Below are 13,240 nucleotides of genomic sequence, written 5' to 3' on the forward strand. Positions count from 1 at the left end.
TATTATTACCTTTCTGTATTGACCTTCCTTCAACTCCTGAACTAGAGTCAGCTCCCCATTTCCTCCCATCACATCTACTGTCTTGGTATTTCTCTCTCAAGCCACTCCCCTCCATTGTCCCTCCTTTGCTCTCTTTACTCCATTTGTTTTGCAACTACTCCAAGTTATATACTTACATTTGAAGATTTGGAGCATGATGTAGACAAGAACACTTTTTAGGGTGTCATAAAAAATACTATACGAAGCCAATAACATTTCAAGTGTTAATTGTATAGAAAGTTATCTTATATTGGCTTTATTTAATGCCCATCAAGATAAGATAAACAGGGGAAACATTAAGAGTGATGTTATTCTAAAAGAGGTATGTTGCATAGCACAAGAAAGGTGCTAAACCAGACCCATGTATGGGGGTACAGAGAAACTGACTGTTCCCCAGACATCTGTGAAGAGGAATGGAAGGTAGTATTTATTGAAGTTGTACTTAGGAATAGTTTTGATGTAATTTGAAAACTACTGAGAAAATAATGAATTCCAGCAATAAAAGTAAATGTAAATTTTGAGTTGCAATATAAATCTAGTGATAAAAATAAATGAAGGTTGTATAATTGGAGATGAGAAGGGGTATATTTGGAAATAATACCTAAAATAAAACCATATAATGTAAATATATCAAGGAAAACACTTGCAGATGTATAAATTTGTCAAGTGATAAAACGTAGCAGTGCATAAAAAAACAATGGTGATCATCATTGGGACAGACTTCATTTTTGCATCAGAAGGTGGGGTTTGGCAACAAATTAAATAAGTAGTAATTTGTACACAAATAACTGAGAAAATTTGGAAAAAGTATGAAAATATATGAATGCTTCACAAGCATTATGTATATACCTACAGATATAAAGACTGTTTTTATTGAACAAAATACAGTTTTACAACAAACTGATTTTTACGTCTCAACTAGCACTAGATAAACAGGTTAAATTTTATCTGAAAATATTCATAATTTCAGGGAATAAGATTAATTTCCTTGTGTTCATATTTTGCCTGAATTTTTCCTCACTATACAGTTGAATTTTAGAAGATAACAAACAAAATATAAATAAAAGTTCAATAAGACTCTAATGTTCCTTCTTAAAAACACCAGTACAAGATTTGGGGATGCAAGATGAAAACAAGTATATATAATTAAACTTAAGTTTTCTTTCGTCATCTGTTTCTGTTTTTCAAAAAAAAAAAGTTTTGTTATTTGTTATATGACAATCATTAGAGGAAAAATAATAGCTAATAAATTTTGGGTTTCAGTGTCCAGTGAGTGGAGATATTATCTACTGCCCATTCCTAGGGCTGTGATATCACATAGCACATTTTAGATAGATGTGGTTCTTTCTTAAGCATCTAAATGGTAATATATTTTTACAAAGAAGCAGGGAAGGCACAAGAACAAATTATCTTCTACCCACGTTGATGAAACAAATGCTCCCTATTTTAGAAGCATTGTCTTGGGAGATAGTTCTCTTTGTGAGTATAAACTGGTCAAAGTTTTAATTTGTTTGCTTTAATCAACATGTAAACTATTTTTGTTTCATGTGTGTTTTAATCTTGATGATATCCTGGCATTGTAGAATCCATATGTTAAAAAACATTTTAACTTATTGTATAAATTTAAATATCTTGAAATAATGATAATAACCACAATAACTGAAAATAGGGTTGGAAGGTAGCTCAGTGGGTGAATTTCTTGCTGTACAAATACTTGTGCACATGAGTTTGGATTGTCAGCACTTACAGAAAAGATAGATATGAATGTCTATAATTCTAAGCTCTGTTGTGTACAGACAGAAAGGTCATAGGGACTTCCACTCTAGCCAATCTAGCCTAAACAGTGAGCTGTAGATCCAGTGACAGAGTCAGTCTCAAAACAGGGTTGACAATACCAGAGAAAAATGCTGTGTTCACTTTTGGCCTAAATATACAAGTATGGCTTAACTTACTTTCACTAATGTACACACACACACACACACACACACACACACACACACACAAACCACACCACACACATACTCACTGATTAAAATTAGCACATAATTGAGTTGCTATGGCTGAAAAATGATGACAAGAGATACTCATTCCTTAAAAGACACAAAAATTCTCATTTGAAAAAAGTTTTCTTTAAATACATACTAATGGTTAATTTTAGTTCAGTCACAGGTTGCTATTCCACGTTGTTTTATCTTTTTCAATATTCACAACATAAATGTAAAATATAATTACACATATTTTCTACCTTCCTGTTTCTTCCTCCAACATTTTCCACATACCTCTCCTTCTACTCTTTCAAATTCATAGCTTCTATTTTTCATTGCTACATAAATTCTTTAAAAGCATGGAAAAGGGAGATGAAAGGTTGGGATACAGCACAATGCATGTGTGACAATAAATCTTTAGGAATGTGTTAGCTTTATGTCTATTTAGTAGTATGTTCTACCCTAGTACCTATGACCTACTACCTATGACCTAATAACCTTGAGTTATTAGCATGTTTAAATATGCAGTCATGAGTTCAGTCTTGTGAAACATCAATTAAGATTATGGCTACATACAAAACTCTCAATTAACATAGATGGAGAAACCAAGATATTCCATGACAAAACCAAATTTACACAATATCTTTCTACAAATCCAGCACTACAAAGGATAATAAATGGTAAAGCCCAACATAAGGAGGCAAGCTATAGCCTAGAAGAAAGAAACTAATCGTCTTGGCAACAAAACTAAGAGAAGAAAAGCACACAAACATAACCTCACATCCAAATATGAATATAACAGGAAGCAATAATCACTACTCCTTAATATCTCTCAACATCAATGGCCTCAACTCCCCAATAAAAAGACATAGATCAACAAACTGGATTCGCAACGAGGACTCTGCATTCTGCTGCCTACAGGAAACACACCTCAGAGACAGAGACAGACACTACCTCACAGTAAAAGGCTGCAAAACAACTTTCCAAGCAAATGGTCGGAAGAAGCAAGCTGGAGTAGCCATTCTAATATCAGATAAAATCAATTTTCAACTAAAAGTCATCAAAAAAGATAAGGAAGGACACTTCATATTCATCAAAGGAAAAATCCACCAAGATGAACTCTCAATCCTAAATATCTATGCCCCAAATACAAGGGCACCTACATACGTAAAAGAAACCTTATTAAAGCTCAAAACACACATTGCACCTCACACAATAATAGTAGGAGATTTCAACACCCCACTCTCGTCAATGGACAGATCATGGAAACAGAAATTAAACTGAGACGTAGACAGACTAAGAGAAGTCATGAGCCAAATGGACTTAACAGATATTTATAGAACATTCTATCCTAAAGCAAAAGGATATACCTTCTTCTCAGCTCCTCATGGTACTTTCTCCAAAATTGACCATATAATTGGTCAAAAAACGGGCCTCAACAGGTACAGAAAGACAGAAATAATCCCATGCGTGCCATCAGACCACCACGGCCTAAAACTGGTCTTCAATAACAATAAGGGAAGAATGCCCACATATACGTGGAAATTGAACAATGCTCTACTCAATGATAACCTGGTCAAGGAAGAAATAAAGAAAGAAATTAAAGACTTTTTAGAATTTAATGAAAATGAAGGTACAATATACCCAAACTTATGGGACACAATGAAAGCTGTGCTAAGAGGAAAACGCATAGCGCTGAGTGCCTGCAGAAAGAAACAGGAAAGAGCATATGTCAGCAGATTGACAGCACACCTAAAAGATCTAGAACAAAAAGAAGCAAATACACCCAGGAGGAGTAGAAGGCAGGAAATAATCAAACTCAGAGCTGAAATCAAACAAGTAGAAACAAAAAGGACCATAGAAAGAATGAACAGAACCAAAAGTTGATTCTTTGAGAAAATCAACAAGATAGATAAACCCTTAGCCAGACTAACGAGAGAACACAGAGAGTGTGTCCAAATTAACAAAATCAGAAATGAAAAGGGAGAGATAACTACAGATTCAGAGGAATTTCAAAAAAGTCATCAGATCTTACTATAAAAGCCTATATTCAACAAAACTTGATAATCTGCAGGAAATGGACAATTTCCTAGACAGATATCAGGTACCGAAATTAAATCAGGAACAGATAAACCAGTTAAACAACCCCATGACTCCTAAGGAAATAGAAGCAGTCATTAAAGGTCTCCCAACCAAAAAGAGCCCAGGTCCAGACGGGTTTAGTGCAGAATTCTATCAGACCTTCATAGAAGACCTCATACCAATATTATCCAAACTATTCCACAAAATTGAAACAGATGGATCACTCCCGAATTCCTTCTATGAAGCCACAATTACTCTTATACCTAAACCACACAAAGACCCAACGAAGAAAGAGAACTTCAGACCAATTTCCCTTATGAATATCGACACAAACATACTCAATAAAATTCTGGCAAACTGAATCCATGAGCACATCAAAACAATCATCCACCATGATCAAGTAGGCTTCACCCCAGGCATGCAGGATGCAGGGATGGTTTAATATATGGAAAACCATCAACGTGATCCATTATATAAACAAACTGAAAGAATAAAACCACATGATCATTTCATTAGATGCTGAGAAAGCATTTGACAAAATTCAACACCCCTTCATGATAAAAGTCCTGGAAAGAATAGGAATTCAAGGCCCATACCTAAACATAGTAAAAGCCATATACAGCAAACCAGTTGCTAACATTAAACTAAATGGAGAGAAACTTGAAGCAATCCCACTAAAATCAGGGACTAGACAAGGCTGCCCACTCTCTCCCTACTTATTCTATATAGTTCTTGAAGTTCTAGCCAGAGCAATCAGACAACAAAAGGAGGTCAAGGGGATACAGATCAGAAAAGAAGAAGTCAAAACATCACTATGTGCAGATGATATGATAGTATATATAAGTGATCCCAAAAGTTCCACCAGAGAACTACTAAAGCTGATAAACAACTTCAGCAAAGTGGCTGGGTATAAAATTAACTCAAATAAATCAGTAGCCTTCCTCTACACAAAAGAGAACAAGCCGAGAAACAAATTAGGGAAACTACACCCTTCATAATAGTCCCAAATAATTTAAAGTACCTCGGTGTGACTTTAACCAAGCAAGTAAAAGATCTGTACAATAAGAACTTCAAGACACTGAAGAAAGAAATTGAAGAAGACCTCAGAAGATGGAAAGATCTTCCATGCTCATGGATTGGCAGGATTAATATAGTAAAAATGGCCATTTTACCAAAAGCGATCTACAGATTCAATGCAATCCCCATCAAAATACCAATCCAATTCTTCAAAGAGTTAGACAGAACAATTTGCAAATTCATCTGGAATAACAAAAAACCCAGGATAGCTAAAACTATCCTCAACAATAAAAGGACTTCAGGGGGAATCACTATCCCTGAACTCAAGCAGTATTACAGAGCAATAGTGATAAAAACTGCATGGTATTGGTACAGAGACAGACAGATAGACCAATGGAATAGAATTGAAGACCCAGAAATGAACCCACACACCTATGGTCACTTGATTTTTGACAAAGGAGCCAAAACCATCCAATGGAAAAAAGATAGCATTTTCAGCAAATGGTGCTGGTTCAACTGGAGGACAACATGTAGAAGAATGCAGATCGATCCATGCTCATCACCCTGTACAAAGCTTAAGTCCAAGTGGATCAAGGACCTCCCCATCAAACCAGACACACTCAAACTAATAGAAGAAAAACTAGGGCAGCATCTCGAACACATGGGTACTGGAAAAAATTTCCTGAACAAAACACCAATGGCTTATGCTCTAAGATCAAGAATCGACAAATGGGATCTCATAAAACTGCAAAGCTTCTGTAAGGCAAAGGACACTGTGGTTAGGACAAAACGGCAACCAACAGATTGGGAAAAGATCTTTACCAATCCTACAACAGATAGAGGCCTTATATCCAAAATATACAAAGAACTCAAGAAGTTAGACCGCAGGGAGACAAATAACCCTATTAAAAAATGGGGTTCACAATTAGACAAGATGGATGAAGCAAAGAAGTGCAGACCGACAGGAGCCGGATGTAGATCGCTCCTGAGAGACACAGCCAGAATACAGCAAATACAGAGGCGAATGCCAGCAGCAAACCACTGAACTGAGAATAGGTCCCCTATTGAAGGAATCAGAGAAAGGACTGGAAGAGCTTGAAGGGGCTCGAGACCCCAAAAGTACAACAATGCCAAGCAACCAGAGCTTCCAGGGACTAAGCCACTACCTAAAGACTATACATGGACTGACCCTGGACTCTGACCCCATAGGTAGCAATGAATATCCTAGTAAGAGCACCAGTGGAAGGGGAAGCCCTGGGTCCTGCTAAGACTGAACCCCCAGTGAACTAGTCTTTGGGGGGAGGGCGGCAATGGGGGGAGGGTTGGGAGGGGAACACCCATAGGAAGGGGATGGGGGAGGGGGATGTTTGCCCAGAAACCGGGAAAGGGAATAACACTCGAAATGTATATAAGAAATACTCAAGTTAATAAAAAAAAAAGAAGGAAAAAAATGGGGTTCAGAGCTAAACAAACAATTCACAGCTGAGGAATGCCGAATGGCTGAGAAACACCTAAAGAAATGTTCAACATCTTTAGTCATAAGGGAAATGCAAATCAAAACAACCCTGAGATTTCACCTCACACCAGTGACAATGGCTAAGATCAAAAACTCAGGTGATAGCAAATGCTGGCGAGGATGCGGAGAAAGAGGAACACTCCTCCATTGTTGGTGGGGTTGCAGACTGGTACAACCATTCTGGAAATCAATCTGGAGGTTCCTCAGAAAATTGGACATTGAACTGCCTGAGGATCCAGCTATACCTCTCTTGGGCATATACCCAAAAGATGCCCCAACATATAAAAAAGACACGTGCTCCACTATGTTCATCGCAGCCTTATTTATAATAGCCAGAAGCTGGAAAGAACCCAGATGCCCTTCAACAGAGGAATGGATTCAGAAAATGTGGTACATCTACACAATGGAATATTACTCAGCTATCAAAAACAATGACTTTATGAAATTTGTGGGCAAATGGTTGGAACTGGAAAATATCATCCTGAGTGAGCTAACCCAATCACAGAAAGACATACATGGTATGCACTCATTGATAAGTGGCTATTAGCCCAAATGCTTGAATTAACCTAGATCCCTAGAACAAATGAAACTCAAGATGGATGATCAAAATGTGAATGCTTCACTCTTTCTTTAAAAGGGGAACAAGAATACCCTTGTCAGGGAATAGAGAGGCAAAGATTAAAACAGAGACTGAAGGAACACCCATTCAGAGCCTGCCCCACATGTGGCCCCTACATATACAGCCATCCAATTAGACAAGATGGATGAAGCAAAGAAGTGCAGACCGACAGGTGCCGAATGTAGATCGCTCCTGAGAGACACAGCCAGAATACAGCAAATACAGAGGCGAATGCCAGCAGCAAACGACTGAACTGAGAATAGAACCCCCGTTGAAGGAATTAGAGAAAGAACTGGAAGAGCTTGAAGGGGCTCGAGACCCCATATGAACAACAATGCCAAGCAACCAGAGCTTCCAGGGACTAAGCCACTACCTAAAGACTATACATGGACTGACCCTGGACTCTGACCTCATAGGTAGCAATGAATATCCTAGTAAGAGCACCAGTGGAAGGGGAAGCCCTCGGTCCTGCTAAGACTGAACCCCCAGTGAACTAGACTGTTGGGGGGAGGGCGGCAATGGGGGGAGGGAACACCCCTAATGGGAACACCCATAAGGAAAGGGAGGGGGAGGGATTAGGGGGATGTTTGCCTGGAAACCGGGAAAGGGAATAACACTCGAAATGTATATAAGAAATACTCAAGTTAATTAAAAAAAAAAGATTATGGCTACATAATGTTTTGTTCAAGAATAAAATTTAGTAATTCATCTCATCCATTTCCTTCCTGTTCAAAAATGTGATCATTCCAAATTATTCCTTAAAATGACAGCCTATCTATAATTTGTAAGATACCCATTCCCAGACATCCAAACACATGGATTTGGACTGACAACTCTCCATAGCTTTTTTCTGCTGAATAGGGGTGATGAGAAGTTCTCTGAAGGAGTGAGGAGGGGTAGGAAAACTAGAAAAACTGGTTAGACATTTTTTTAATAAACAATATATTTTATTTCATCCCTGAAAACAATGAAATCAGAGATGCTCAGGACTCAGAGACTGAATGGTACTGCAGAATCTACCTGGCAATGGGACATCATTTCTTCACATAAAGGTATGGGGAAGACATTTCAGAAAGTTACCTTTCAAGAAACAATGTATTTCTTATACTTACTTTAACAAAATATTATAATCACTGATAGTTTTGTGGTAGCATTATAATAATGAGAAATATCAAAAACTAAATTCAATTTAGTCTAAATCTAGAGGCTAGCTTCAAGTAAGCAGTTACTAAATGGAATAAATATTACAAAATATAGAACACTATATAGCAATTGGATTTGCTACAAAGGCTAGTTAAATAAAGACATGTTTTATTCTATACTACAATTAACCAAGGCAAGATTTCTTGTGCTGTATATAGTAGTTGTTTCTCTAAAAAGATAAACAATCTTCATAATTTATATTTTAATGTTCTTATTTTTGTAAAGTGATCATTGTACAAAAGAAATAGCTAATTTGACATTTCCTAACACAGGATACTCTTAAATAACATCAACTCATTAATTTTCCAAGCAGTTTTGTGCAACACAAATAACATATATATATGTGTATATATTTATGTATGTATATATATATATGTATGTATATATATGTATATGTATATCTGGCTAAAGTCCTCAAGTCCTCCACCAAAATAACCAAAGAACATTTACCAAAATGATGTAATGAAATGATGTACGTTTGTAATAGGAGAAACAGTCAATGGTTATTACATAGCATCTGCTCTGTTGGCCAGGCTAGCATTGAGCTTGCAACTCTCCTGTCCCAGTCGACTGAGTTCCATGGATATAGCCATATGACATTGAGATTTACGTTCAAATCTACAAACATAATTGTGAAAATAATTCATATTTTATTTTATTTCATCATAAAAATATGTATTATTCTGCAGAACATATATAAGAAATTATAAAGTATGAGATAAGCAGTTACTCTCATTTCTGTTAAATTGCCCCGATGCTTAGCTAAGGACACTGGCTGCTACCTATTTTAAAATTATATTCTTGCAAATGCTATTTTTAAAAACATACAATTAATCATCAGCTATTTTGAAGGATAGTGCAAATGAAAACATTCTTTGGGTCTATTTCAAAACATGATTTTGAACATGACACTTCCTTTCTCTACTCATAATTTGAGTAATAAAGTATAGTTCTGGAAGTAAGCGTGTTCTCTCCTCACAGGGATATTGCTGAGGCCAGGTGACAGAATGAATCAAACATTATTGTTCACTTATCTGATAAACGTGTTCTATACTTAAATAAGTATTTATAGAAAGGGCTCTATGTCTTTCTGGTGCTTTTGTTTCTTGATCTCTGTACAAAGATGACCTCCCTGCTTGCCTTATCAACCTTATTACCGAATTCCTACTAAGTATACAGAACTGCATTAAAGAGCTTTGAATGAAAGCAAACTAATACTGCCTGCGATTATATATACAGAATTAGCATCCTATGAATCCAGCAAGTTCCTTGGAAATGTGTAGTGCTTTTATTGTCAGGTATTACTGTGTCCTAGGCAGCAGTTTAAGAGGTATTCTGTGATGGATTAATCCACAGTGGTGTGGCCATGCAAGGTGGTCTTCATTGCTATCTGACATTGCCCAAAACAGAAACACTCGTTCCTTTGTTGGTTGTTACCGGCACCAAATTCCCACTGATGCCATTGGTAGTGTTGGTTCTGAACCATTCAGAACACTATTGTAGACCTTGTTCTCCAGCTTCACCAAGCACTGCAAATCTAAGAGGACTGCGATTTCTCTCTTCAGTTCAGCATAGCCTGCCATAGATGTGCTGCTGTCCACATCTGCTGTGCAGCTGCCCTAATCGGCCAGAGCTTTTATGCATTTTTTGCTTAAATCTAGGATCTGCTCACGAAGCGTCACACTGCTCTGCCCCTGAAGCTGTTGCAAAGTGTAGTGAAGTAGCATCAGCTCCCAGATGAGTCCAAACACGAGCAAGAGGAAGCTCAGTTTCTGGGACATGAAATTATACAGAACATGTCTGATGGAGGAAACAGACTTGATCGAGAAACAGTAACTGGAAACAAGACACCAAATGATCAAGTCTTTTGAAAGTAAAGAGAAGGAGCAGCTGTCTACTGCTGTCTGTCCATCTTCAGCAGGGTTGCGTCTGCTCTCCTGCAGCTGGCCTGCTGGTTTCCAGTCAATCAAGTGGGGCGTCATGGTGAGGCTAACACACTGGAGCTATAGCCACAGCCCGCAGTGCTGAGGCTAACACACTGGAGCTACAGCCACAGCCCGCAACGGGCGTCAGTGGCCCTGGTTAGACTTAAGAAAGCTAGTTTGAGCGTCTATTATCCACTCTCAGTATATTCAGCAGGCTCAGGACTTGATTAAGTTCTGACAGGGTCCATCTGAAAAATTGGATAAAGTGAGGTTATCTAGAATCTGGAGTCAGCAGCAATCCTAAAGCTGTTCTGGAAGCAAGTCTCTGGATAGCATTAGGAGGCAGGGAGCTGGAACATCAGGTCAGTCAAGCGTCCCAGCAGATGAATCCTCTAAGAGCTATACATTCTGCAATATATGAATCAAAATTTTAGTACCATTAAGATATTAGTATGGATTGTGCAGGGTGCACAGAAATCAGTTAAAGATGAAATTCTGCTCCTTGTTTGAGCAGGTAAAACACAGCTTTTTCTTTAGTTAACGGTATCAATAACCAATTGTAATAAGTCATTCGTACCACATGAAAGATGGCATGATGATTCTTTAACTGTCCTGTTTGATTATCTCAAACTTTTATAGTTCTTCAGGGGGTCTCCCCCTATCATATCTGACCCATTTGACTCTGGAAGGGGTCCAGAGTCTATTCCCATTTTCTGTAACCTCAAATGCAGAGTCTTTCTCCCAAAATATTATATCCTTAGCCCAGTGACTAGGATTCATTAAGGGTATAGCTTGACCTTTCTCCTAGAGGAACTTTAACATGACCACCAAACTCATAACCACACTCATTTTGATAAAGAAAACAAGTCAAAGCAAATAAAGCAGTCTAAACAAATAGTAACCATTGAGACAGTGCTTTTGCTGACCCCTGTCCTGACCTTCAAGAGATCAAGACCTACATTATTTATATCGTGTAGCTTTATATTATTGTATGCTTACTGTATAAGTCTACTTATAGGCTCTAATTTTTATCATACTACGCTGACAATCCTGTGTTGGCCAAGTTCAAAGATTTCAAGAAATTGTCCTGGTAAAGTTTTTACATGTCTTTAATCATCTGTTCATTTATTTCCCCTAACCTCTCTCTTCTGTGTAGCTTAATATCTGCTGTGTCTATCTCTCGGCTTCTCATCTTAAGCTATTTATATGAGTTTTGAACCAGGAGAAATCCCCACTTGGCTTGGGCAAAATCTGCATGTTCTCTTCTATTCTTAAAAACAATTAAATCAGATTTATAACTAGCTGTCTTTTATTTATCTGATGGCTGGAGGAAGGCAACTTTATTGTTTGCTTCTTACTATCTCCTTTTAGCAGGCAGTGATGGGTAAATCCTGGTGGGGACAGTGTTTTTCTCTGTTCCAGTTTTGCATGTTGGAGCCATGTGACTCAGCTCTACCCGACTGAGAAACCTGTTCTCCCCGGTATTAAACCATCTCACGTGTGTGTGTGTGTGTGTGTGTGTGTGTGTGTGTGTGTGTGTGTAATTCTTCTGAGAATTTCTTAAATTAAAAGTAGATTCTTGCCCTCCATGTAGCATACCATCTGGAGCATATAGTTTCTACTACCCCACTTTAAACTCTGGGCAGACTGTGTTATCTACCACCACCCAGGAGTTATCCCAGATCTGAAGGCGAGACACACATACGCATTAGCTTGTTTTTAATATGCTTTTTAGCTCAATGACTGGACACTTCTAAGCCTCCCTTTGCTTTAACATGCCCTTATCTTCACTCAGGTTCAACACTTCTAATTCCGCCCTTAGTTTTGTTTCTAATTTTTTTTTTCAGAGCTGGGGACCAAACCCAGGGCCTTGCGCTTGCTAGGCAAGCGCTCTACCACTGAGCTAAATCCCCAACCCCTGTTTCTAATTTTCTGTCTGCTACCCCAGGCCCAGTTGGGGAATCAGCCAAAGGCCACTCCACCCAAGATGTCACATGGCTGATGTTTCTTTTCCTTTCCAAAGCATGGTGAATTCCTTTCCTCCTCCTGCAGCTGCTGGACAGCCTGTGAAAAAAATGGAAGTCCTGCATCTTCCAATCTGTCAATAGCTGCTAGGATCTTTATTGATTGATCAAGAACCAACTGGGGAACAGGACGTTCAGCATTCATTCCCAATCAGAGCATCAGAACCACTCCCTATACTTTTCCATCCACTATGCATTTTATAGTGGCTCGTGGATCATCATCAGGAAACTTTGAGTAAGCCCCCACATAGCTGCTTTCTTTTCAAAGCAATCTTGTCCATGGTTTTGCTTGTTTGTTTGTTCATTTGTTTGTTTTAGAGTACTAGAATACGTTAACTTACCTTATACACTATTAAATACATAGTAAAAGTCTGTCTTAAAAATTACAAAAGAAGGAAAAAAATCAAACAACAAAAACAAAACACCAACCAACCAAAAATAAATACAAAACAAAACAGAAAAAAAATACACAATGACAAAGATCCCATGAGCAATAGAGAAAGAGTAGAAGGCAAATGTAGAGTCATTTAGATGTATACCCAAATTGAATTGTGATATCCACAAAGTCTTACCAACATGACTACCCAGATGTGAGTTGAACAATGATGACACCAGTCAGCATGACAAGTAGGATAGGGAGAAGCCCATGAGGTCTTAACTATATGGGAACAACTATCTGCAACTGAGCAAAGCTGGAAACAGGGATGGTATACTGTCCTAGAGAAAAAGGCACCATTTGGAGATGATTAGTTCTGAAATCATACTTAAACAACAAGCTACATATGTCTTCATATACAACTACATATATGAATGCAATAGCAATTTGCAAA

The 13,240-nt window shown here is 37.9% G+C and overlaps 1 pseudogene; it reads right to left on the reverse strand.

Moving 5' to 3' along the window:
* Positions 1–9,847: 9,847 nt before the first annotated feature.
* Ccdc126-ps1 (coiled-coil domain containing 126, pseudogene 1) lies at positions 9,848–10,443 on the reverse strand (annotated as a pseudogene).
* Positions 10,444–13,240: the final 2,797 nt, after the last annotated feature.

The sequence above is a fragment of the Rattus norvegicus genome, chromosome 9 (genome assembly GCF_021556685.1).
Source record: "Rattus norvegicus strain SHRSP/BbbUtx chromosome 9, alternate assembly SHRSP_T2T, whole genome shotgun sequence".
NCBI lineage: Eukaryota > Metazoa > Chordata > Mammalia > Rodentia > Muridae > Rattus > Rattus norvegicus.